We start from the raw sequence: 24,711 nt of genomic DNA, 5'->3' as shown, positions 1-24,711 counted from the left end.
CTGTAATTAGAATTTGGCTTGATCACACCTGAAGCATCCATACACATGGATTCCAAAAATCCATCTGCACAGTCACAGGGATCTTTTCTGTGCACTTTGGGAGAGCAGGCAGCTGACATTTTACTGCCTTGGGGCCTGTCCTGACTGGGTGCACAAGTGTGCCATGGTGATGGATGATGGAGGATCAGTGTGCTGAGCCATCAGACCCACTCCTGTTCCAGCTCTGGCTCCTGGCTGCTGCAGGCAGCAGGGGCTCCTCAGGACGAGTCAGTGCTGTGATCCCTGCTTGGTCGCTGGCCACTCATTTTGTCCATCAGCTCTGTAAATCCTCTGCAGCTCTTGTTATTTGAGTCCTCATTACTTACCAGCCTGAACTTACACCAGTGGCAGGTCTTGTTCTGCCTGCACACACTGGCACCCAGCCCCTCTGCAGCTCCCAGGGCTCTGGTGCTTCCCATGATCACCCCAGAGATTTATGTGCAGCTGGGGCCTTGCATTTCCCATAAGCTCTGGTCTCTCTTTACAGTGTCTGTGGCACAGTGGGATGTGCCCCCAGGAAAGAGTTTGGAGGCACTGGGGACAAGAGCATCATGACACAGGTGCAATTTGGAGTAGGTCAGACAGAAGCCTTTTTAGCTATGATCAGTGAGAGAACACTTGGACAGCATCCCCCCCTGTGCTCCCCCTTCCTCCAAGTGGTTGCAGAAATCCAGTTTATATACTGGTTCAGAAAATAACAAACCAGGTGAAGAAAACATCATTTAGGCTAACAAAGGCAGGGAGCCAACCCTGGGAGGGAGGGACTCCTTAAAAGCTTCTTAACTGCCACAACTGTGAGAATGAATCAAAGCAGATAATGAGGCCTTATGGAGAGCTGGCTCTTGGTGGAGCCCACAGGAGTGGCACACTCAGTATTATCTTGCCTCAGAAGTGGGGAGCTGGGAACAATCACAGGCTGTTAAGCCAAAGAGAGCATTCTTCTAGTTAGGATAAACTAAGCCAACCCTCTCAGATCTTAAAAATAATAATTTTACCACCACAGAGGTAATATGAGGTGAGCATTGTCTTTTGTTCATGTTGCAATGAATCTGCAATAAGTGTTGAAATGCCGTCACTGTTCTCCCTGCAAAGAAGAATTTTTAAGACCAGAATTATTAGAAGTGTCAGAAAATGTGAAGAGCAGCAGGGAGCTGCTATGGCTGTGAAGTGGCATAAGGAGAATCTGAGGGATGCCAGGAGGGTGGAAAAATCCGTGCCATGCTTCTCCTCTGGCTTTTGAATTTCTGGATGACAGCTGAAGTTTGGGAGCATGATGGTCAGTTTTGTGACCCCTCACTGCAGCTCTCTGGGTCTGACTTTCAAGTCCTGGGCAGCTTCTGATTGACCAGAGTAATTTATGATAAACAACAGTCAGTAATGATAAAACTGTTGTTTTCTGCAAATAGACAGCATCACTGGATAACAGCCTTGGTGAACTTTTGTTTAGGACCAGTCAGGGATCCTTTTATGGTTTTGGCTTTCCTTTCACTATTTTTCTCCTCTTAGAAATCCTGATTTTTCAAAATTTAAATGATTAATGAACCAGGATCTTCTCTAGCTCAGCCAAAGCATGGAACCACTTTTTCAAAATGTATATGACAGTATTTTTTGACATTTTTTACCAGAAACCTTAATATTTTTATTTCAATTGAAGTCACTTTCTACTTCAAAGTTTTAAGGTAGTTGACATCAGAAGATTTAAATGAATAAAATTAAAATAGAAACAAAATGTTTAAAAATTACAACAGAACACTCTGAGTGACCTAACCTGAACATTTTGTTCAGCTTTCAGTTTGCAAAATTTCTAGACTTTCCTGATTTGACTGCACCACAGGAGCAAAGCATTGACAAACCAGGATTCTTTGGCTGGTGCAGGGGTTCTTCCTGCCCTGCAACAACCACATAAAATTGTGACATAGCAAAGTCATCCCTGAGCAATAGGACTTTTGGTGGCACCCACAGAGTATTCTGACATTTCCAACAATTTTGTGAAGTAGCAAGTTTTCCCTCTATTCTGTTTATTCCTGCCTTTTGGAAGGAATACTAATGAAAACAATTTATTTGGATGAACTTAGCAAAAGGCTTTTCATAGGTGCATGAATGGATTCAAGTAGCAGCATATGTAGCATATATAATGTATATGAGAATATGAGAGAATCAGAGCAGATCAGAAAACCAGCAATTGCAGTCTTATCGTTCAGTCAGTCAGTTTAGTTGTTCCTTTCTAGGATCCAGCTGTTCCCAGTCCCCTCTGCCTTTCCATAATGCTGTGTTGAGCTAGCCCCATCCCTGAGCAGCCAGGATTTTCTGGGATCCCATCTCAGCACCAAGTGAGGGCCCTGCCCCTCCCGGGCAGAGGCAGCAGGTTTTGCTCCTGTGGGTACAGCCCTGCTGCAAAGTGTGAGTGCAATGCTCTAGTGCTGCTCAGACCAGCATAGGTGTACTTGCCAGCCCCAGAAAACCTGTACACAGGTAAAGTAATGCAGTTATCCACTGCTCTGGGTTATGCTGTCATTCTGTATCAAGACAAATTAGTGTACTCGGAAGCAATCAGAAGTAATTACTCTTTAAGAAACAATAGGCATCACTCTGTGGCTTCTACCTGACAGCTAAAGGACTTGGCTTCCTGTGAAAAACCCATACAGCTTAATCTTCTTGTGTCAGATCATATTTCCTTGTCTTCTCTTGGTAAATGTTTACATTGCTGCAGTAAAAGGGGCACTGCATGATCTCGGCTAACAGGGGACTGTGTGCTCAGAGATAGTAATGGGAGCTGCATATCTCTGCTATCACCAGATGAGTGCAGAGAAGGTTTGCAGGTACAAAATAGCACCTCTGCAGGGGCTTGAGTGGTCCCATTCTCAGGAGTAAATCCTCATTCCATGAAGTCAGTTCCTACTGTTAGATAAACTGACCCTGTGGCACAACAATGATAGGAATAAAATGATAGGAAGTGAGCACAGAGACCTGGCTGCTCTTTTGCTCTTCAGGGAAGACGCTCAATGACATTCCAGCTGATCCATTTTAGGAGTGTAGATGCACACACTGAACCCTGCTTTTGCCACCCCTGCTGCTGCATTCTGATCCCACTTGTCATTTTTAAGTGTCTCTTTAAAGACTGAACCCTTCTCAAAGGTTCCAGTGGCATCTTTGAAATCTGATAGAAATCTAAAGTCAATGTGTGTGCCAGTCAATGACTTCGATTTACATTCTCCAGGAGGAGCTGCAGGATCCATCTCAGTGAGGATGAAGTGAAAGAATGGCAGACTGAGATCCGAGTGAGCTCCACACTTATAGGGATAAGGAAGAATGACTTTTTCTTACGTACTAACAGAGAGCAATTCTAAATTTCAGATTCTGACAAAGACTATCATCATTCCTGCTACCCTTAGATACTTATTTCAACTTTTTGCAACTTACCTTTGAAGTAGCTGGTGGGAAAAGAAACACTAAGTAACACTAAAGTGATTTTGTGGTTAATTCAGTTATGCAGTGCAGAGGAAATCTGGATTCAGCTCCCGGCTTTGTTTTGGATGTGCTGTGTAATTGAATACAGTGTCTGTTCACCTCAGTTCTCCTTCCATCAGTTAAAACTGAGAATATTTCCATCCCATCAGAAGGTGATTTTGAAGATATATTCACTGGTGAGAGATTAAAATAGACAGGCCAGTAAATACTATTCTTTAACTGGGTTTTACTCTTTCTGTGAGAATTAACAGTGAGACAAGACTTTTAGGGACAGCTTCTTAATAACAAAATTTAGTTGACCTTCATTAGTCTTTTACAAAATACTACAACTCTCAGCAGACTTTCTCATGCTAGATTTCTTCATCGAGAGGGTGGTGTAGCCCTGGAAGAGGTCACCAAAAGTGGTTGTGAAATTTCCGTCTTTATATATTTTTAAGAGGCTGTGGGGCTAAGCCGTGGATGACCTGATCTGGTGTTGGCAGCTCTCCTGCTTTGAGTGGGAGGCTGGACTGCAGATCTCCAGAGGTCTCCTCCAACTAAGATTTCTGTGACTCTGTGAATCTAATTAGCTTCGTCCTACATGGAAATATCAAAGTTATTTTAGGAAATATCTGTATCTTTGTGCAGTGGAAGGAAAGAAGATAAGTGTTTGTTATCCTTTATTACTAGGATTGAGTAAGTATTCTACCAAAGGCAAACTCTTGAATAGCCCTGCTTTCTGGCTCTCTCAAAGCAAAACTAAAGACAGATATTAGATTAGATTTGATATGTTATCCATTTTTCAAATTAATTTTTCTATTATATCCATTGGTTATGCATCTTACATAATAATTTATTTGACAACACCATCCTGGTATCACTTCTGTATAATAATACTAAACCAAAAAATTGTCAAGCATTAACTCTACAAACATATTGCAAACTGCAGCTTAAGTATGTCAGTGTCTTATGAGGATACTTGAGGCTGAAATATCTTCCCTACCTACAGACTTTTCAAACTAATACATATATGCTCTACAGAGTTAACAGCTGCTGCTATTCCACTAATGGGAAGTATCTTCTCTCTCTTATATTCCAAATAAATCATTATTCACGTCTTTCTGTCTTATGTTCAAGGTCCAAATAGTCCCATCTCTGTAATAGAAACCAGCAGAACTTAATGAGTTCTCTCAACTCAGAGTGACTTGTGTGTACTCTCCTCTAGCTATTAATGCTAAAAGCTCTCACATAAAGAAGAAGAACTGTAGTGTAGTAACAACATGAGGGTCTCATTTTATATTTTTGTGTTTCCTACTTATTACTATTTCACGTACATGAACTGAGATAAAAAGAGTGTGCATGCATATTTACAAGGATGCACAATGCAACAAATTCTGCATCGTTCTATTAATGGGCTTTCGAGTCCTGTTTTTATGGTGGAGGAGAATTGTTGCATTTGAGTGTCATTTGGTCCTTATGCATATATGAAAAAAGTCCTGCCTGAACGACACATGGCAGGAATTAAGGAAATGAAAGATACAGAAAGTCAAGGCACTGAGTGGGTGTTGGCCTTGATTTCCTTCTGTTACCTTACTGGTATCTTACATGCATATTGAATACCTAAATTCTCCACCCCTGCAGTTTTTGTCCTGAGAAAAAGTGTAGTAAGTGTGCTAAAGAATAATTATTTTCCTTTGATGCACATTAATAATTTAAATTTTCCTTTTAAGCACCAGAGATCTGGCTTGTTACTCCATGTGTGTGTGTGCTGGGAGAAAAGGGTAGGAAGAGAAGCAATGACAGCACTGTTTTGGCTGGGACTTGGGGAGCTCCAGAGATGAGCTGTGCAAGCTGCCCCAGGTGCAGCCAGGGGCAGGGAGTGCCACAAGTCAGGAAGAGAGCACACTGTGACTGGACTGTGGGGTCTCCATCTCCTACAGCCACCATCATTGAGGCACTGGGGAGGACACTGTTTGCCTATATGGCAGAAGACCAAGCAGAAGTACCAAATCAGAGTGGGCTCTGTTCTTCTGGCTTGGATTTTTTTTTTAAGTGAATTCAATGGACTGATCCTATTTTCAAGAGGTAAACAGCAGTGAAGGGTACTGTGCCTGCCAGAGCTGCCTGGACTGGCTCTGGAATGGTATCTGAACACATACTTATGTTACTCTCTCTCTTCCTTAGGAGTCCTTGCACTGTGATTTTTGCCATTATGTCCCAAGAGTGTGGCTGCAGGGATGTAGCAAACAGCTGCCTTGTGTCACTTTTTGTCTGGTTCTCTGCCTGGGCTGGGAGCAGTGCAGGGTTTCTGCCTAAATCTGTGCTCTGCTCTGTGTTTATGTTGGAAAAGGAAAGATCAAAGTGTGTGCATGGAGTTGAAAATGGAGACTGTGTAATTAGGGACCCCCCCTCGTTCCCAGTCCATGCACATGTACTGACATACATGAGATCCTCCTGCCCTCACCACCGCCCGTCCTGGGCCAGCAGACAGCTCCGAATCGAGCTGTTCTTGCCGTGGCCATCAGAGGTCAGGGCTGCTTTGAAGGGAAGTGGCTTAACCTTATCTGTGACTAATCTGTTGTCTGCAGGGAGGAGAGACCCAAGACCAAGTGATGATAGTGGCCCTGTCGAGTCAGAACAAGGCCCTGCCCAGCCTGGTGTCCTGTCTCAGACTGCAGTGCTGGAAGTGTAAAAAAGAGCATTAGTGGAGAGGACTCCATTTTTTGATGTCTTTCCAGCTTCTGGTCCCCAGTGTGGAGGCACTTGCTGAGCTCCAGGCTGTATCTGAATTGCAGTATGTAGTGGCTGTTAGAGTCCCATGAATTTATCTCATTTTTTCAATGCACTTATTTCCTTTGGACTTTACATCAGTGAACATCCAAATTCAACTACCAACTGTGTAAAAAGTGTTTCCTTTTATTGTAAGAAGAGCAATTACTCCATTTGTTTCCTCCATCCCACTCCACCTAAATACCTCAATCACATCCAAGCTCAGCTATTGTTTGTCAAGAAAACGAGTCCTTGTGTATGAAGTCTCTTCTGCTACAGGAGCCATTTGGTACCTCTGATGTTCTTGTTGCTTCTCCTCACTCTAATGTACCTTTTTGAGATTGCACAAACAGAATTGCAGGCAGTGCTCAAGACATGGGCACACTGGGGAATGATAAAATTGCAGAATAATGTTTTCCATTTTGTTGCCTCTTCCTTTCCCATTTGTCCTTAGCAGTGTGTGAGTTATCAAGTCGCTCTGTTGTTAGAAGGGCCTACAGGGAGAGCCTTGCAGACTCCTTCTGGAGGAAGGATGTGGATAACAGGACATGATTTATCTGTTTAATTTATGTTGGACTGTTTGATTTTGCAAAATTAACTTCCTCCCCGAAGAAAGATTTCAGATGAAATTTTCAGTTGAAAGGTGCAAGGGGAGAGTGAGAGATTAGTGTTCAGAGCAGTGCAAAGTTGTGTGCTTTGATCCTTCTGCACACTTACTGCTCCTCTCCACCGTGTGTCTTGCCTATAGGACAGAGTTTGGGGGCAGGAATGGGGGACTTATCCAAAAACTGCCAACCAGATTGTTTCCCTTGGATCAGACCCTATCGAAGCAGTTACGTCCTTGGCTTTTCACATGCAAAAGAAGCACTTTATTAAAAGAAACAAGATACGTCCCAGAGTCTGACAGCTTGCATTTTAACTATCACCCCTAACAAGGGACCTTAAAACTGACCCCAAGACTTAATTTAACCATTACAATTCCATTAGTCTAATTTGTCATGAAACGTCTTTAACTAATTACCTGCATTTGTAAGTTAGTCCACATGTCATGAGATAAGAAGTCAAGCATAGCCATAGGTCACTGCTCTGGGCTGCCATCACATAACACAGACCCCAGATGAAAGGGAATTCAGAGTTGATAGGAGGAATCCAAATGACAGCTACTCAGCCAGTACAAGGCAGACATGGCTGTAATGTAAAAATTGGACCATTGTCTTAGAAGTGGTGTTTTGGAAAAGATGGGGTATGCCCTCATTAGCAGAATAAGGTCTAGGAAGATGGAGCATTCCTCATAAGCATTTGTCTTGAAGGTGGTAATTTGATAAATACAGGTCCCCACTAAAACCATTTGCTAAATTTGGCAGACAACAGTATTAAATATTTATGACTGAATTTAGAGCTGTCCCTTTTCAAAGAGACCTGATTATATCCTGAATGGCACTTTAAAAAGCTCATTTGGGAACTTTTGTTGGTTTCCTCAAACAACAAATGTTGAAACAGAGGAAAAGACCAATTAGGAGTCTGATTAAAGGTTGCTCAAGCCTTTCACTGAATAGTTTGGATTTGGCTCCCTATTACTTGTTGGAAATCTGCCCATGAATTTATAGCGGGAGCTACAACATGCTGTGTGCCACAAACACCTCTCTCTCTCTCAGATTTAGGCAACTGTAAACTTCCTCTCATTTCTCTTGTTCCAGTGCCTGTGACATTCCCCCTGAGACTAGATGAGGAGAAGGATATGGTACGTGATTAATGCAGTATGAAGCATTCAAAAAATTTTCTCATTCTTGTTCCCATTTCCTTCCTCACTGAGCGGAGGTGCAGGGGGAGGTCGCCGAGAGTGATTCCCCCATCACTACAGAGTGTCACTCTCACACTTCTGGCTGCTGGTGCTGGGTGTGAGGGGTAATGAAATCCCTGCCTCCACCCCAGCTCCTGTCCCTTTGCTGTTCCTTACAGACAGCAAAGGCCGTTGAATTCTTCACTCCCATCACTCATTGGATCAATACAAAGGGCCGGACACAACACAGTTACACTGGTCAGGCCAGCCCTACCTTGGTACTCCCTAAGTACAGGCTCTGTCCAAGCCATAAATCACAGCTACTCTAAATTATAGAGGCTGCCAACACATCAGAGGCCTGGAGTGGGAGCTCCCTGTGATCACAGCAGGGAGGGGAGGATAAGGAAGGCCCTGACCAAGCTGTCTATTCTGTACTCAGGAGCTTTATTCAGCCAGCCAGGAAGAGGGCCTGGGAGCCTCTGTGCTCCTCTTGCCTGCCGCAGTGGCTCAGCAGTGTTCTGGGGTTACCTGCTGTCCTCAGGAAAAATCGAAATCCTCCTTCTAAAGGCCACAAGGCAGGCACTGGGATTAGCAAGAAACTTCCTTTGCTGGCATATTACTGCAGGCTTTATACCTGCACGTACCCTTTTTTTGCATCCTGTGGGGAGACAGGACTGACTCATTGATTTGCATGTTCCTCTTAGCAGCACTGGGAGTGCTCAGCCCTCTGTGAGGGGAGGAAGGGCAGCGCCCCGCTGTCCCCAGCTCCTGCCACACAGCCACACCATGGCACTTCTTTCCTGTGTGGAAGTTCACCTGTTATTTTCTACCAATATTCTTCCAAATCTTTTGAGATAAATGAATCTTCAGATCTCCAAATCTTTAGCCTGTCTGAAACCAGCATAAAATATCTACCAGTCTGCAATGAAAAATCACAGACAATCCATCCTTTCGATCTCTTGCTTTTATCCTAAGCTGATAAGGGAGGCCCTCCTGTGCTTGTCAGCTTTGCATTCTTGGTGTGTGCAGCATAGCTGAGGATTGCAGATTAAAGGTGAAGAGTTGAACAGGGAAAAAATGCAGGAACGAAGCAGCTGTTTAATGAGATAGAGGGGCTTTCCTCTTGAAAACTGCTTATCCATATCCTGTCTCTTGGTAATTACAGAGTATTTTCTTTATGGGGAATGCTAGCACTGTTTTCCTGGTTTAATATATTTTACCCACTTGCATGATCATCTGTTCACTTTGGTAGGTGAAACCATTCTTTATGAAATTGTGAATGTCAACAGCATTGTTTTAAGCTGATTAGTTCTGTCGTGTGCATCTTTTGTCTTATAGTTAGAACAAAGTTCAAGTGTGCTCAGGAGTTAAAGCTCAATCTGTAACTAAATTTGAGGCTGTGCAGTTTCCAGTTGGAAACTCCTTTCCACCCAAGTGTGTCTCAATCTGTAACAGAGCATGTAAAGTTACTAATCCAGATATTGTTGAATTGACTTTCAGTGGTTGGATGTGCTGTGCTGATAGTTAGAACCAAACATTTGAAAGACAAGCTCTGGCAGCTGTTTTAGACTGCTCATGTCATGTCACAGTCTGTCTTTCTGCTAGAAATATTTTAATTTTTGAAAAGTCCTCCCTGTGCCTTGCTCCATTTTTCAGGTAGACTCTTCACCTCCCGGTCTCCCTAAGGATCTCAGGTGGGACAGCTTCATCACTGGTCCTGGTGCCCTCACCAGTGCTGTAATTTCCTGGGATTCACCTCTAAGAGGAGATCTAAGAATCCATCATTACAAAATCAGCATAAGCTTACAGGGGCCAGAGCAGCTAGTAAAGATCCCTGGGAAATGACTAATGCAGATGTGCTGCCCCTGTACCTACCACTGTCTTTGCTGGTCTCTGGAGAGGTGCTGGGAGAGCACAACAGCCACTGGTGGAGAAAAACAAGAGAAGAGAAAGGATTCATCTGCCAGGAAGAGATGCAGTCATGACTCTGGCTTGGTGTGATAAACAGCATGTGCTGCTCAGAGATCTGGCTGTGCAAAGCCCATATTCCCCTGATCTCTCTCCAGCTTGGAGATCCTTCTGCTGTAGTTGATGTCAACAAGTCTCATTCTTTGTATCACCTCCATTGCAAATGAGGTTAGGAAATGGGAACATTTCAGGGTTGGAAGGAGTGCTCTGGGATTCTTCAGATACCAGAAGTTCCTGATCTTTTTTTGTATAGATAATGTCAATGTTTATATATGTAAAAGTGATAACAGGGAGTCTGGAGAAATGGTGGGATTTCGAGTTGGGATTGGGGGGGTTTCTGAAATGGCAGAGACTTGGGATCATAGTCTGGAGAAGATGGATGCCTTGGCTTGAAGTGTATTGCCACAGTCTGGAGCAGGAAATCATACTGGGTTTGAGATGTGGAACAGAAAAGAGAAAATCTGCTTCACAAGGGATTGAAGGAATTTATTTTAGGGACTTGAAGGACTGAAGTAACTCATTTCACGTGACTTTTCCTCCTCTATCCCATGCTCATGACTGCATGCAACAGTCATTTTTGCTGATGGAAATGTGGTCGCTGTATTTTCTGTCCCACTGTCATCTCCTTGTCTCTTTACTTGTCCATACAGTATCATATACCCTATGGCATCATATAATTAAAATAGATGATTATGCAGATGTAAATGGATCCCTAAGGAAACTTAGCACATGGACATAACACCACAGACAACTTTTAACTGATCATGCAGCTATGAAGAAGTTTCTGCTTTTTAAAATTAAAAACACCTTAACTTTTTTCCCTTTTTTTTTTAATGCTAACAACGTAACATTTTCCTCTCCAGATAAGCTCTGAAATTGAAGAGAGAGAGCAGAATACCTTATGGAAGGCTGTAGGTTTATGGGTTAGAAATCTCTGAAAAGCACAAAAATATTTCCTCCCATTTGCAGCACCCCTCCCCCTGCACCAGAGTGCAGCCCCTGTATGCATTTGGTTTCCAGATCTGTGATTCCCACCCTCCTTTTTATAAGCTGTGAATTTTTTCTCTTTCAAAGCACAGATTTTACCCCCCTCCCATGCCCCCAGGGAAGCTTTTGTCCTGTGAGTGCCCTAGGTTTTTAAAGAATGTGGAAAGTCCTTGGTTTGTTCTGTTTCTGTACTGCTACCTCCAGTTCCTGATTCCTGTTCCTCTGTGGCCTCTGCTAATGCAGAGTCTGTCCCAAATGGGGGTTTTCTCTGCAGTTCCAGTGAAATGTGGCTGTGTGCACAGGGACTGCAGCCTTCTAGCCAGCATTCTTTTCTTGTTATTTAGTAGAGAAGAGATATCACTTTTTCCCCCTCTCCATCATCAGCCTGATTTTATTACAATCACATAATGCCAACACTGTTCATGTTTCCTCATCCCAAGACTTGGTGGATCCATTCAAACACCGTGTTAATCCCCCTCTATTCTCAGTAGCACCTTTATGATGGTATTGCCTTTCCAAGCTACAGTTGATCTTGCAAACCTTCACACCAGCTAATCCAACCTCTTTTGGCTTCTTTCCCAAAGGTGTAGAGTTCTAAGGGGAACACTCAGCAAGGATATTTTCACTCAGTATCAGTGGATCCAGAATTTCTTATTTTCTTACCCTACAGGGCTGCTCACTCCTCTCCATTACTAGCAGCAATGAGGGATAGATACTGCTCACATAATATAATAATTTTAAAAGGAAATAAGATAGGAAATAAGGATTCTAGAAGCTGTCTGCATTTTCTATCTGTAGGTACAAGTCAGGTAGAGCTGCCCTAACATTTGTGCTGCTGATTAAGGAATAGCCTGTTATGTAATAAGCAGTACACACTCTTCTATAGGAGCAATCTTGCAGTGAAGCAGGAGAAACCACCTGGGTGGAGGGACCAAGGATTAGCTGGTGCCTGAAGCAAAGACTGTATAGACAACATCTCCAACAGTATTCCTCAGAGCAGCTTGAAGAATCTGGCAGATCATAGCAGAACACTTCTACTTTATTATGTGCTGAAAAGTAACTGGTTTTTACACATTAGACACTAATCAAGGTCACCCTTTCATTGCTGAATGCTCTGCATTCACTGCGCTGTTGGCAGGAGGGCTTGCTCTGCTCCTGTGTGTTCAGAAAAAAACCCAAAATAAAATAAAAGGAGAAGAAATCCTTTGGCCAACCATCTGTTGGAACAGAGGCCATGGACACAATGCAGATATGAACGCCTGGATGCATTTTGCAGGTGTGCCCTGTGACCCATCTTTCCGTGGAGAAATTCACTGGCAAAATAGATTGCACTAGACTGTGCCTGCAACTGCAGTTAATCGTGCCTTTTCTATATTACTGCTACAGGATTAACACAAACATTGCTTCTATTTTCAGGCTTATCAAAGGCAGCAGCACATCTCTCTAATCTCCTATTTCCCTGCTCTCTTTAAAGCGTTTAAATGAATGGAGCACTGATGAGCAGGGATGTGGTGCCAGCAGGGATGGTGTCATTTAATGCCTCGCTATTTATGCTATTTAATGCCTGTGTGGCTTTATGTGCCCTGGGTGACTTGCAAACCATCTGGCAGCCTCCACCCTTTCGCAGGACAGACGGAGGTGTAGACAGCACCTTCACTTGTCTCTGGCTCAGGGAGTGACCAGCAGCAGTAAAACAGCTCAGTTCTGATGTGCCTGCTCCGACACAGCCTGCACCTGCTGTCACTGGAGGATGGAGCTTGGAGGCCATGGATTGGTGACCCTGGAGATCAGGCAGGCTGGATCCCAGTGAGCTGTGGGCACTTACCTACATTCCTGTTGGACTGGCTGGCACACACAACCTGGATTTTTCTTACAGCTGTAAAAAGCATAATGACATCTGATCTGCCCCAGCACCTGTTTGTGCACTGTTAACTTGTCAAAAGGTTTCAGACAAGCTGGAATTGGCAGAATTGTGTGTGTCATATCAGCTCCTTGTCCTAAGAGTCCTACAGCTGGATTTGCAGTATCATTGAATCATAGACTGAATTTGTAGCCATATTACTTACACAAATCACAAATACTTGTGTTGTGTCCTCCAATCTGCTAGGAAGTGGGCTGAGATCCACCCTGCAGCTTTCACACCACTGTCAGCTGGCATTAACTTCCAGTCATTTTTTCCTTTGAGGCCAGATTGAAATCAGTGACCTAGAAGTAAAATACTCTGTATTTTGTTAGCAAGAAGTCCCTGGAGTTGTGCGGTCTAAATTGGGATGTTTTCTCAGTGAGCTCTTTTGTATATCTTCTATGGCAATTGTGCTGTAATCACCACAATCCTCTTTCTGGTAGCAGAATTTATTAATTGCTTTCTACTTTCTCCAATGTATTTCTGCTCAGATCACAGTGAAATAAAGACTTTCTTCAGTGTGTGGAACAGTTATGATAGCCTACTGTAACACATTAGTTTTCTATGGTGACATAATCAGAGATTATATTATGGATTCACTGATATTCCTGCAAGGAGAGCAAACTGGAAACTGTCTTGGACACTTACTGCACTGCCTATTAGCAGTATAGCTGTGGGATCTGACCCTGAAAATGCTCATGGCTGGGAGAATATTTGCAGAAGTAAGGACTAGTCATGTGTAGAAAAATTTTCACAATTAGCCTTCATGTTTATGGGAGGGATCACTTGTGGACAGTGCTGAGAGTCTGCTGGGAAGAGCTGGCTGCCCTTGGCAGTGCCATTGCTGGAGGTTCATTTTATTCAGCATTTTAAGGAAGTGCCCAGATCATGTTGTAACTTAACTTCTGTCTGTTCATATGAATAAGTTATGTCTCCACTTTTTCTGGAGTTCAGGTTCTGTGTTCAGATTCAAGGTCAGATCCAGTTGGTCACTCTGTGGCAGTGTATAATGAATTGCCAGCATCCCAGAACATATAAAATTGGAGATTAGAATCAGCTCCACCTTATTATCATGATAGTCAATTGCAAGTGGTAGTGCAGTGGATAAAGGGCAAGGTAATGTGACATGTGAGTGGAATAGCTCTCAATCTGTGTATTATGAAATTGTCATTCTGTGCCACTGTTCAGCATAAATGGACTAATCTTCAGTTTGAAAATGAGGAGAGCTTGACTGTTAAAGAATAGGTCATTTGGCTTCTGGCAGCAGCAGAAGATGCTGTAATATTAGCTGTAAGAACTTGTGCATTCTTGGTAAGGAGATAAAAATGATTAAATTGCACTGCTTGCTTCTCTATCTTTTAAAGTAATTCATATTTGGACCCGGATTCAGCTAAGCATTTGCATAATTCCTCAGGCCATTCCTATTCAGCCATGCATTTCAGCTTGTGCTTAAGCTCAAGCAAGTGCTGAAGTTCTTTTCAGTTCCTGGGGCTTCAGCCTTGCAGAACAAAGTCTGGGCTGTTACTTTATGTTTCAGCAGCTTCTGAGGTGGCTGTGCTCTAGCAAATGGAAGTTTGCTTTGTATGCAGCAAATGGAAGTTTGTATTTGTTGCATTACGGGCTGAGTACTCTTTAATGACTCAGAAAGGTTAAGGGTGAAGATGTTGGGGCCCTGGAGAGGATAATTTTTAATAGAGTCCTCTGTTGGAAATCCAAGAGCCAGAACAGGGGTCATGTCTCTGAAGAGTTTCACGGACTCTGCAAAACTGGCAGTCACACTGACTGCCTCCCTTCCGCTGGGCTCCTCCTGAAAAGGAATGAGTAGAGCCAAGGGAAAGGTTTTGTTGGGCTCTTTGGGAAATGGAGCTCTTCAGGCTGACTTCTGTTCCAAATTATGCTGTTTTCCAAAGTAACTTCTCAGCTTTGGTAGGGTTGTGCCAGGTGGTAGCCATTTGTGATGTGAATTGTAGTTTTAACATCTCTTTCAAAAACTGCAGTATTACCATATGTATTTGTACTGTGAAAACTTGGGAGTGAGGGTTGGAGAAGAATATTGATATGCTGATTTTTTTTCTTTTGTGGAGCTCAAAGTTCAAAACATTTTGCCTGGCATTATCAAACTCTTGTGTGTCAGTTCAGTCTAGCAACAGAACATGTCAGCCAACAGAGTTCTACTGCTTTGTGAAAATGTGTGTGGGAACTGAAAATTTTTTAACTGAGATTGACCCCAATCTAAAATGAAATGTTTGGTTACGGCTTTTTATAGAAAATACAATGAAACAATTAACTTTTTTTTTTCCTTTGGAAAAAATAATTTTCAAACATTTGGTAGGAAACCCTTTGCAGAACAGATTTATGGCCTGAAGTCTTGTTCACAGTGAAGCTGGTGGGAATTTTGCTGTTGACTTTCATGTAGCCATTTTACTGAGGTTTTCTTTGCAGCAGGAGGGATTGTGTGACTCTCTATCTGGAGGTATTAATGTAACTTCAAAGCTTCTTGGCCCACTTCAGAAATAAAAAATATTCTTATATATCCTGTTGACTTGTTGGAGGTCTTGCTTCATTGAAGGTAACGCAATTTTTTTGTCCCTGTCCCAGAGAACCACAAGGAACTCGATCTATATTTGTTAAAATGGAGACCAGCAACATGTTCTTCTAACACAACAGTAGCAGAGGAAAGGGCAAATGTCCAGGTTAGTGCTCTGCTTTGCTGGGCAGTTTTCATATCATTGCTTTTAAATTGTTTGTTCTGTGGAGGAGAATCACTGCAGGTTCCAGATGTAGGTGTTTACAGGGAGATTCTGTTTCAGTGCTGTGCTGTGCATGATTCTGCCTCTGTTTGCCTGCTCCCAGTGCATGAGATGATTCACCTGCTCCTGGATTTTCCTTTCTGTATAGCAGATTTTATTAACCCCCAGAAAGCTGGAAGCTGGTTTTCCATCCCAAACTGAGGTCTTACTATTAACAATATTTTACAAGCATGGAGCTGTTCATTCCATTGCTGAGTCCTCTGTTCCCTCTTCTTCACATGTGTCAAAGTGTCAACAATAGAGAGAGAAGGAAGAGAAATGACTGGAAGAATCAGAGGAGGGGGGAAAGGAGAACTCTGTGATCACTTTTCATGAGATACACGCATTTGGAAATTTGCTAAAATATGTTTGTAATGTTTTTCATAAGAAACATTAAATGAAAGTACAGTTAATCCTGGACTTAACCTACCAATTTTTCCTTGGATTTAGGGCTACCTCAGGGCATTCTTCCAGTTTTGCACTTCAATCCCATCTCTACCTGCTTTACTGGCAGGTTGCACTGCACTGAGGACAGCTCTGTCCAGCTCTGTGTGGTAGATACAAAAAGAGCAGGACCTTCCATGGAAGAAGTGATTCCTGGGAGGGGCCTGAGAGCTGAGTTTCAAAAGCATCGTGTTCCCAAAGAAAGGCCAAATTTTTCAGAAGGGCTGAACAACAAGCACTCCTGCTGTGACAGATGGCTGAGTGTTTCAAAAGATCTTGCTATTAAAGCTGGCTGGAGATTCTCTATTCTCTCGTTTTTGACAGGAACTTGGGTTTTCAGTTAAACACAATAATAGTGCAGAATGGACAGATTTTCCTTCCAGCATTCTATTTTTATGTGAGAGTTTTAATTGTTTTGGTCAGGGAAACTCTCACCCCTGTAATACACTGATTTACACTCACTGTGCTGGAGAGCCATGTGACAGACACTTCCCAAAGTCTGATCCCAGGTTCTGACTCCCCAGTGTCAACAAAGCTGCTCCAGAGCTCTGTCTGAACACAGGGATGCTGTGTGTGATGTGGTGGGCAGAGCACTGCAGTGTGCTGCTTCCAGACAGGATTTCTTGGGTTTTCTTTTAGGTTTCCAAGAGAGGGTTGAGTTTTGAGATACTTGATTTGGGGTCCTGAACACAAGATCTCCAGTGAGTGAATGTCTTCACTTGTGGCTGCTCACAGGTAGGATTGGGAGTGAAAGGAAAGCCGTGTTTGTATGTACCTGAACATGCAGAAAGTAGGACCTTGGAACCTGAGGCTGTTTCTCAAAATGTGTGCTTTAACATTTCCATGATTTAACTTTCCCATCCATAAATAGGAAATAAATCTTCATGATCAGTGAAGGACTTGAAAAGCTCAGTGTTTATACATGCAACTTTGGAGAAGCAGAAATACAAAAAAACCCCTTTTATTTCATCTGAATGTCTCAAAGCTCTTTTAAACTGTTAATTAATTGAGCAGTCATAATGATGTGCCAATGGGGATGAAGGGGGAGGAATAATTTACAGGTGGGAGAAATGAGGCATGAATGACTTCCTAGCCTTACCTGTGCCATGCTGTTAGTCTGTGTCAGATCCAGACAGATACCTTCTGTCCTGTCTCCTTTTGCATCTGTGATGGGTGGCTGCGAGCATCAGTTGTTCCCCCTCCCTGCTTCCTCCTCTTCTTCTTCATCCCCATGTTCTGTTTCATGGAATTACAAGTTGTCCACGTGGCTCACCTCTCTGAGGGAGCAGGCCTGGAAGCTGGGACATCTGTTTCAACTCCTAAGTTCCACCTACTGAACAGGTCACAGCCAGAGTCAACTCCACTGCCTGGGAGAAAGGAGTAAGGAAATGAAACTCCTGTGTGCTCTTAGAGCAATGGCACATTCTGCTCTGCCTTCCTCCTCCTGACCTTCTGCACAGCTGGATTATGGTGTGCTGTCCTCTGCACACCTTCCACAACAATTGAGTTTATACCTTTGCTGCACTGAGCAGAGTAGCTCAGGAATATCTGACCTGGCTCTGAAATACCAGCTCACCTCTGAGAAACAACAGAGCCCCCTTTGTCACTGTCTCTTTCTTGTCTGAACTCCTGTATTTGGGGTCAGAACACTTTTGTACAGAAAACATTGGATCTTCTGGCATATATTGAATAAATGAGCACAAGGCAAATTCAAATTGTTTAAAACTTATGGAATGGGCAGGATAAAACCACTGCTTAGGAAAATACCCAGTGCACAATTTCATCTAGAGTTTGGCTGAGAATCATGTTTAAACTTAGTTCTTAAATACAGTTGTGAAACTCATGAAGATGCCACATCAGTAGCTCACCCAACAACCTTAAGAGCCTCCTGGGAAGGTAATCACAGCACCAATAGTGAGCAGTAATTCTAACAGGCTGCTTTGCTTCATTCCTCTGGCTACTCCTTGTTGAGCTCCTGCAACTCCAGACATGAAATTTTTCTTCTACCCAACATGGTTCCAACTGCTTCTCCCTATCAGTTATTCATATCTGAAAGGGAAAGGAAAAACACTGACATAAATTGCTGGACCCTGGAATACAAGTTTTTTTTTAACTGACAGGGCTTATGGTTACCTTCAGACATAGCTTTTAAAGTAGTTTTTAGCTGGATGACAGAGATAAGCCCTGAAGGAAAAAGCAGTGGTAAAGTGGTGGGTCATTATAAATATTTTGTTCTCTCTGTAGTCGTGTTTTCCATTCTTTTTCAGTTTATGTATCTTGTAAAATTTTTCCAGTAAATCTGCTACCTTCTATGTGGTGAACTTAAGCCTATTGATTTGTAGCTGTCCTAATTGCATTTTACAGAACCCCTGCTGCCTCTGGGACCAGAGCTTGAAAAGTCCTGTTTAGTGAAATGGATTGTCTTCCACAGGTCATTGACACCCTATATTCTGCCTTATCTAAATTAGGCAGTCTCCAGCATTCTCTGATCTAATCCCAAAAGTGGCGGGTGTGTGTTATGTGCAGATATAATGCTTACACATAAATTTCTATTGAGCAGTTGTTGGAAAAGGAGCTGAAAGCAGGTAGACCTTGTCCTCCCAGCTCAGTGCAGTGCCTGCTAACAGCTGGCTTTTCTGCAGCTCGGCAGGTGATGAGTTCCCACCACTTCAGGAGCCCACTGCCAATGCTTAGCACATGCTGCTGTGAGAAATCTCATCAGTCAAAAGCGTCTCATAAATAATTTAGAGAAAGCAATTAGCACACACAGCTGTAGCTGTTTGCAAAGTCACAGTTATACCTGCCAGGGCAATCTGGAAATGGAAATTTCAAAACACATTTCTTGAAGTGGCCAGAATGGTCTAGCTTGGAGCTAAGGCTGATGGGTAGTTGTTGATGAGTAAGGAGCAAATTGCACTTTCATGTCTTTTTATGTGTAATGAAATCCAGGAGAGAATTTTAGTATTTTGTGCATATTGGGAAAGGGATCAAAAGGATGCATAGTTTTGAAAATCTCCAACAGTCAAGGCCTTATCCTTTCAGAAGCTCTGCAACTCATTCAGCTTCAGAGCAGGGGGGACAGATTTTAACAGAGACTTGGACATGCATTTTGAAGGCATCAGCTAGTTAGAGTTTGTCTGTATGTACAGACTGCTCAGGGAGGACAGGCAGGAGGAAAAGGAAGAAAATACTGTTTGAAGTGTCTCATCTGAGTATGCTTGCTTTGACAGATCGATGAGAGCAAATTGTTTGAGGACTTCTGGGTAATGATAAAAGAGAAGGGAACCTGCTCTTTAAGAATCTCAAGCAACTACAGGGAAGGTGTGAAAACAGATTTGTTTGTGCAGGTGAGTCCTGAAGAAGGGGTATCAAAAGAAGGGTATCAAACATTAAATCTAGAGATGACACAAGGCTGTGTAAATAGGGCACATGTAAATATATTCTAGGAGAGGGTTAGAAGTCACCTACCATGACACTACATTGGGACAAGGGACAACATAGTGCAAGATCCTCTCAGCATCATGGTATCTCTGCTAACTGAATGCCTAAAACATGTTCATCTTCACAGGATCCCTCCTTGGCTAGGGAATTAGTATTCCTATGTTACCAACTGGAAACTAAATCACAGTATGTTACCACATGAGGCAATCCCAGTGCTAAACTCTGATTCCTTCCTCTTTCTAAGAGGGAACACTGTATTGTGAAAAAAACATTCAAATGTGGGTTGCTCATAGTATGAATGCTACAAAGCATTTCACCTATGCTTAAAGACCATCTGAATTAGAAAAGATTGGAGTTAAAATTTGTAGCAGTGGCATTATTTTATTCTGCATCTCTCCTGTGGAAAAACATGTCCCATTTCCTACTGTTGTGTGCACCATTTGACCTGTTCTTCTAAATCCAACTGCCATCACCTGGCCAAGAAAGCAGCAGAGAAGCCCAAGAACCTGCCTGCCACTTTTGGGTGGTCAAGGCCTTCATCCAAGGAAAACTCCACAGGTGAGCCTTAGAGAGTAACCAAAGGCAGCAGCTGCTCATTGACTGTGAGCTGGATGAAAATCCCTGCAGTCAGTCAACAGGCTGCCCCAGCTGCTCTGGCCTCACAGAGACAAGTAAGACCTCCTGTAAGTGATATTCATTGGAGTCTATCTAGAAATCTCTTACCATAGATTTTGTTTGACTGCAATGGGAACTTTAGCACGTTATTGAATACATTATGGCAGCCTACCTTCCTGGACTGCATTATGATTAGCTGTTAGTGTGTTTCGGTAAGAGGCTCAAGTATTTCATTTGCTTATTTCTTTCATGTTTTTATACTTACTAGCTCTTAGTAGAAGTGGGGAATGTGAAGAATGTCCTTCAGAACTGCAGATGAATAATTGCTCAACAGCCAGAATTTCAGTAACTTTGAAAATCTTCCTTGAACTGAAATTCAGCCTGGGGTGAATCACTGGTCACTGGGGTGAATCTGGAGTATTTTGTGGTTTTTCTTCTTGTGAGTTAATCCAACTTTATTCCAATTTAACATGTTACCTAGATGGGATCATTGTGTGGCTCTTCTTAAGCCAACTTAACACATTTTATAAGCTTCTAAATCACATTATCTTCTGGACCACAAATAAATGTTCAAGAAATGTAAGTTAAAATAATTATCTAACAGGCTTTAAAGAATATCTTTCCCTCCTATCCAGAGAAAAGTGAGTGCAGAATTTGGATGACTATTCATAAAAGCCTGTAGAAATATTTATAGGTATCCTTCTTGAAACAAGTTGAGCCCTTGATCTTTATAACAATATTGCAGGTATATATTAACAGCACTGCAATGCAGAAATGTGAGAAACTACTAAAAATGTCAACTAGGTCAACTAAGGATGAGTCAGGATTTTGTTCAAAACAATAGGCAAAATGTTTTCATAATTCAAGACAATATTCATTGTACAGGAGAGATGACTCCTGTTTTTAAAAAGGAGATTATCTGGCTACAGGGTTTGGCTGGGCTTTGCCAGTGACTGCCCTGTACATGAGGGTAAACATCTGCCTTTGATGGTATCTTCTGGGTCCAGAGGTTACCACCTGAAGTGTCCTATCACATCCCCATCCTGGCAACTCTGCAGTCTGGATTGGGATGTCTCTCCATTGTCTTTGTGATAAATTAGGGAAGAAAGGAAGAATCTGTTTTTCACTAAAGGTAGATTCATCTGCCTCACCTTTAACTTGTAGGAGCTGTCTGGGTGTGTCCATAATGAATGGAGCAGGAATGGTGTCTTCACCTGAAGATTCATCATCTAATCTAGATTTGATGACTTGCCACTGGAGAAGGATATACTTTACTGTTCATTTCAGAAGTCCTGGCAGTAAGGTCAGACTGGATGTCTCCTTTTACACAGTCAGTTTTGGTTAATACCACTGTATTTCAGCACAGGAGGATCCCTGATATTTCTTGTACTAGAAAAACTCCATTAACACTGTACAGGTTTTGCTAGGGGTTTGTTTATGTGTTACTTGTGGGTTTTTTGTGTGGGTTTTTTTTTTGTTTGGTTGGTTTTTTTGTATACTTGAAGAGCACAAGGAATCCTTCAATTCTTTTCTTTTCTTTTCTTTTCTTTTCTTTTCTTTTCTTTTCTTTTCTTTTCTTTTCTTTTCTTTTTTCTCTTTTTTTGAGTAGAGCTGAATAATCTATTTTATTTGTCAGTTCTAATTTGAAAAGCGAAGTTCATTCTGTGTCAAAAGCCTTAGGTATGGCAGCCCAGCTACAGATGATATTGCATAAATGTCTTCATAGGACACTGGGAAAGGCTGACATCCTTGCCCACGTCATTTTGATTGCCCCACTTGACCTTACTTTCTCCTATTGGATTCTCCCAGGCTAAGAAAAATCCATAAACACAGCTGCCTTTAAATGGTGTGAAAACATGTAAGAAGGCCCTTCCAGCACTCTCATTTTTCTCTGAAAATGGTCTCGGCTTCTCCAGCCTCTCCAGAGAACAAAGATTTCCACCTACTCAAACATCCTCATTTCTGTCCTACAGTGCATGTTCTGTATCCTTCCCCAAGTACAGTTCTGGTGCTGCAATAACTGGAGCTATATCCTGCTTTAGAAGGAGTTCAGCAATTACAATATTAGTATCATTTGGGGAAGTTGATAATGAAATCTCTGCTGGTTTTTACCTCTTTTTCTTTCAAGCTGCAAGAATTGCAACAACAGCTTGGTCCTTCTTCTAATTTATTCCATATTCCATTTCACTCCTTTGTTTCTGATGAAACAACCCCTCACAATCTGATATCAGTGAAAGCCAGCACAGTGTCAAAAGCAAGTCCCACGTCTGGCTGCCAAGCAAAAGACAAAATGTACCAGTAGGATGCTGTGCAGCAGCAGCACTTCCAGGAGGCAGCCTTCCTCCAGATCTAGCCCCTGGTGTGTCACTGCTAGAGAGAACACAACCAACATGTTTTAATGAAGAACACTGGCAGCTGACTGGAAAAGAAAAAACTGTGTTTATTCTTTCTGTATCACCATTTGGACTAGTGCCATTTATACATGTTCAGGGGAGATTCCCACCTATGCTTCCAGTCTTGACCATTTCAGCCCCTGCCTCTGGTGGTCCCTGTGCAACTCTAGAGAAAAATTGTTGGGCATTGCTTCTCCTCTTTTTTTTTTTTTGTTTGTTTTTTTGTTTGTTTGTTTGTTTTGTTTTTGTTTTCTCTATGTGGATAAATTCAATCATTCAGTTTCCAGAGCCTCATGGATAGTTGTAGTGGCATAACAGGAGACAGTGGAAGGGAACAGAGATGCAGAAGCAAAAAAGAGTGTCAGGGATCAAGAAATTCCTCTGCTGGCTTCACTGCTTAAATAAACATGTGGAATTGTACCTAGAACTAGCTTTATATTACCTGCTGAGCAGCTGGTGAGCTGCAGAGCACAGCAGTGGTACCTGCATGTTTTCAGAAGTGGACTCTGCAGCCTGTGTTGGTACCATGATGACACTGCCTGTGGTACCTGGAATAGCTCATTTAAATATAGCCTGTACATGGTCTCCGTGAGCTTTGGTGGGTGCAGACACACAGCAAGATACAATTATGGATTTTCCAAGTCCAAAGCTAAGCACTATGTTAGGGCTGCCTTTCTTTCACTACCACAGTCCCTTCTGCAGTTAAATCTCAAGCCTGTTGACTTCAATCTGTTTGTTTTCAAAACATACCTGCAGGGCAGGCAAGCATCCCTGTCTGGGTCCTGTCAGTGAGATGTGGGAACACACTCAAAAGCAGCAAGGATCACTTGGGACTTTACTACTCCACCAGTGTGAGGGCAGAGAGAGAGAGAGAGAGAGAGGGACCTGATGGGCTGTGTGGCTCCTCATCCCTCAGCACAAGGCTGGGTATCTGCACTTCACTGCTTCAGGGTGGCCCAAGATATTCTGACTTGCACACAAAGTGGACAGGGAGCAAGAGCATTTTGTGCCCTGCAGCCTGGGCTAGGAGGTGACACTGTGGGGGAAGCTCTGTCCTGAAATGCCAGATATGTGGGGGTTCACTCTAGCAGCTTGGAGTGGAGCAGAATATTGATGTCAATGCACATCATTCTCATCCTCTCTCCCCCATGAAAATTAGCCTTCCTCTGAAATCCTTGTCAATGTTGTAATTATGAAAGTACAGATATTTTAAATGCAGTTGGGTAAATGTGCAAGTCGTGGTGGTTTTGTGCTTTAAAAGCTCTCTCTGTATTTATATAATTGGGTTATAATCATAGAGGAGGAACTGAAAGCCTCACACTGCAGTGGTAAAAAATGTCAGAGGTGTCCTCACCCCCACCTCTGCCAGAAGTTGCTGTGGGTGAATTGTGCAGGCCATGGAGTGGCCCTAAACAAGCTATCAGAAGTCTGCCTTTAAAATATTGTAGGTTTGGGAGTTTTTAACCAGGTCACTTTGCAAATCCAGTTTGGAGTTTGCTGCATACATTATATGGACAGTCCTTGATTTGGGGTAACTGCATGTACTAAGATGTGCAGCTGGAAAATTGGCAATCCCTTAAATGAGGTTTGTGTGGATCTACATGGCTGTAGTGATATAAGGCTTTATCCTTATCAAGTCCATTGAATTTGGGGGAAGAAGAAATGACACTTTTACTTTATTGTGACATAGAGATCAATGTTCAAATCTAGAAGATTCACTTCTGGGATATGCTGAAGTGATCTTTTTGGAAGCTGCTGTGCACTTGTCCTGGGAGGAATAAGTGAACAAGTAGGGGTGGAGGCAGCAGAATCCTGGGCAGGGTGTGAGCACATGGGGAGGGTCAGCAGGGGCAGAGCTTCTCCAACTGACTGAGATTCTCTTCAGTAACTGAGCAGGGTTTAGAAATACTGAGGTAAGATTATGTAGTGGGGCTGTTTCCTCTTAGGGAAGCTTGGGCTACCTCTGCTGTATTATTGCTTTCTTCCCACCTCTTGCACCCCTGTGCCATTGAAGGATTAACCTCATGAAAATTCTTATGGCCTGAAAAAACTTCAGACTTCCAAAGCATGGGCCAAGGAGTAGCCACATTCCATCATTACGTACATAGTTATGTTCAGGTTAGAGGTTGCCTGCTG

At 42.7% G+C, this 24,711-nt stretch overlaps 1 long non-coding RNA gene across 1 annotated transcript in view; it reads left to right on the top strand.

Annotated features, from left to right (window-relative positions):
• LOC143694853 (uncharacterized) overlaps positions 1–16,851 on the top strand; it is a 114,291-nt gene extending 97,440 nt beyond the window's left edge. Inside the window, exons 2-3 of the long non-coding RNA XR_013183579.1 lie at positions 15,492–15,586; positions 16,766–16,851. This is a non-coding gene — a long non-coding RNA (uncharacterized LOC143694853). The remainder of the gene's footprint in view (positions 1–15,491; positions 15,587–16,765) is intronic.
• Positions 16,852–24,711: the final 7,860 nt, after the last annotated feature.

Source organism: Agelaius phoeniceus, chromosome 10 (assembly GCF_051311805.1).
Source record: "Agelaius phoeniceus isolate bAgePho1 chromosome 10, bAgePho1.hap1, whole genome shotgun sequence".
NCBI lineage: Eukaryota > Metazoa > Chordata > Aves > Passeriformes > Icteridae > Agelaius > Agelaius phoeniceus.
Note: the sequence above shows the minus strand (reverse complement) of the source record. Positions and strands in the feature narration are given on the sequence as shown.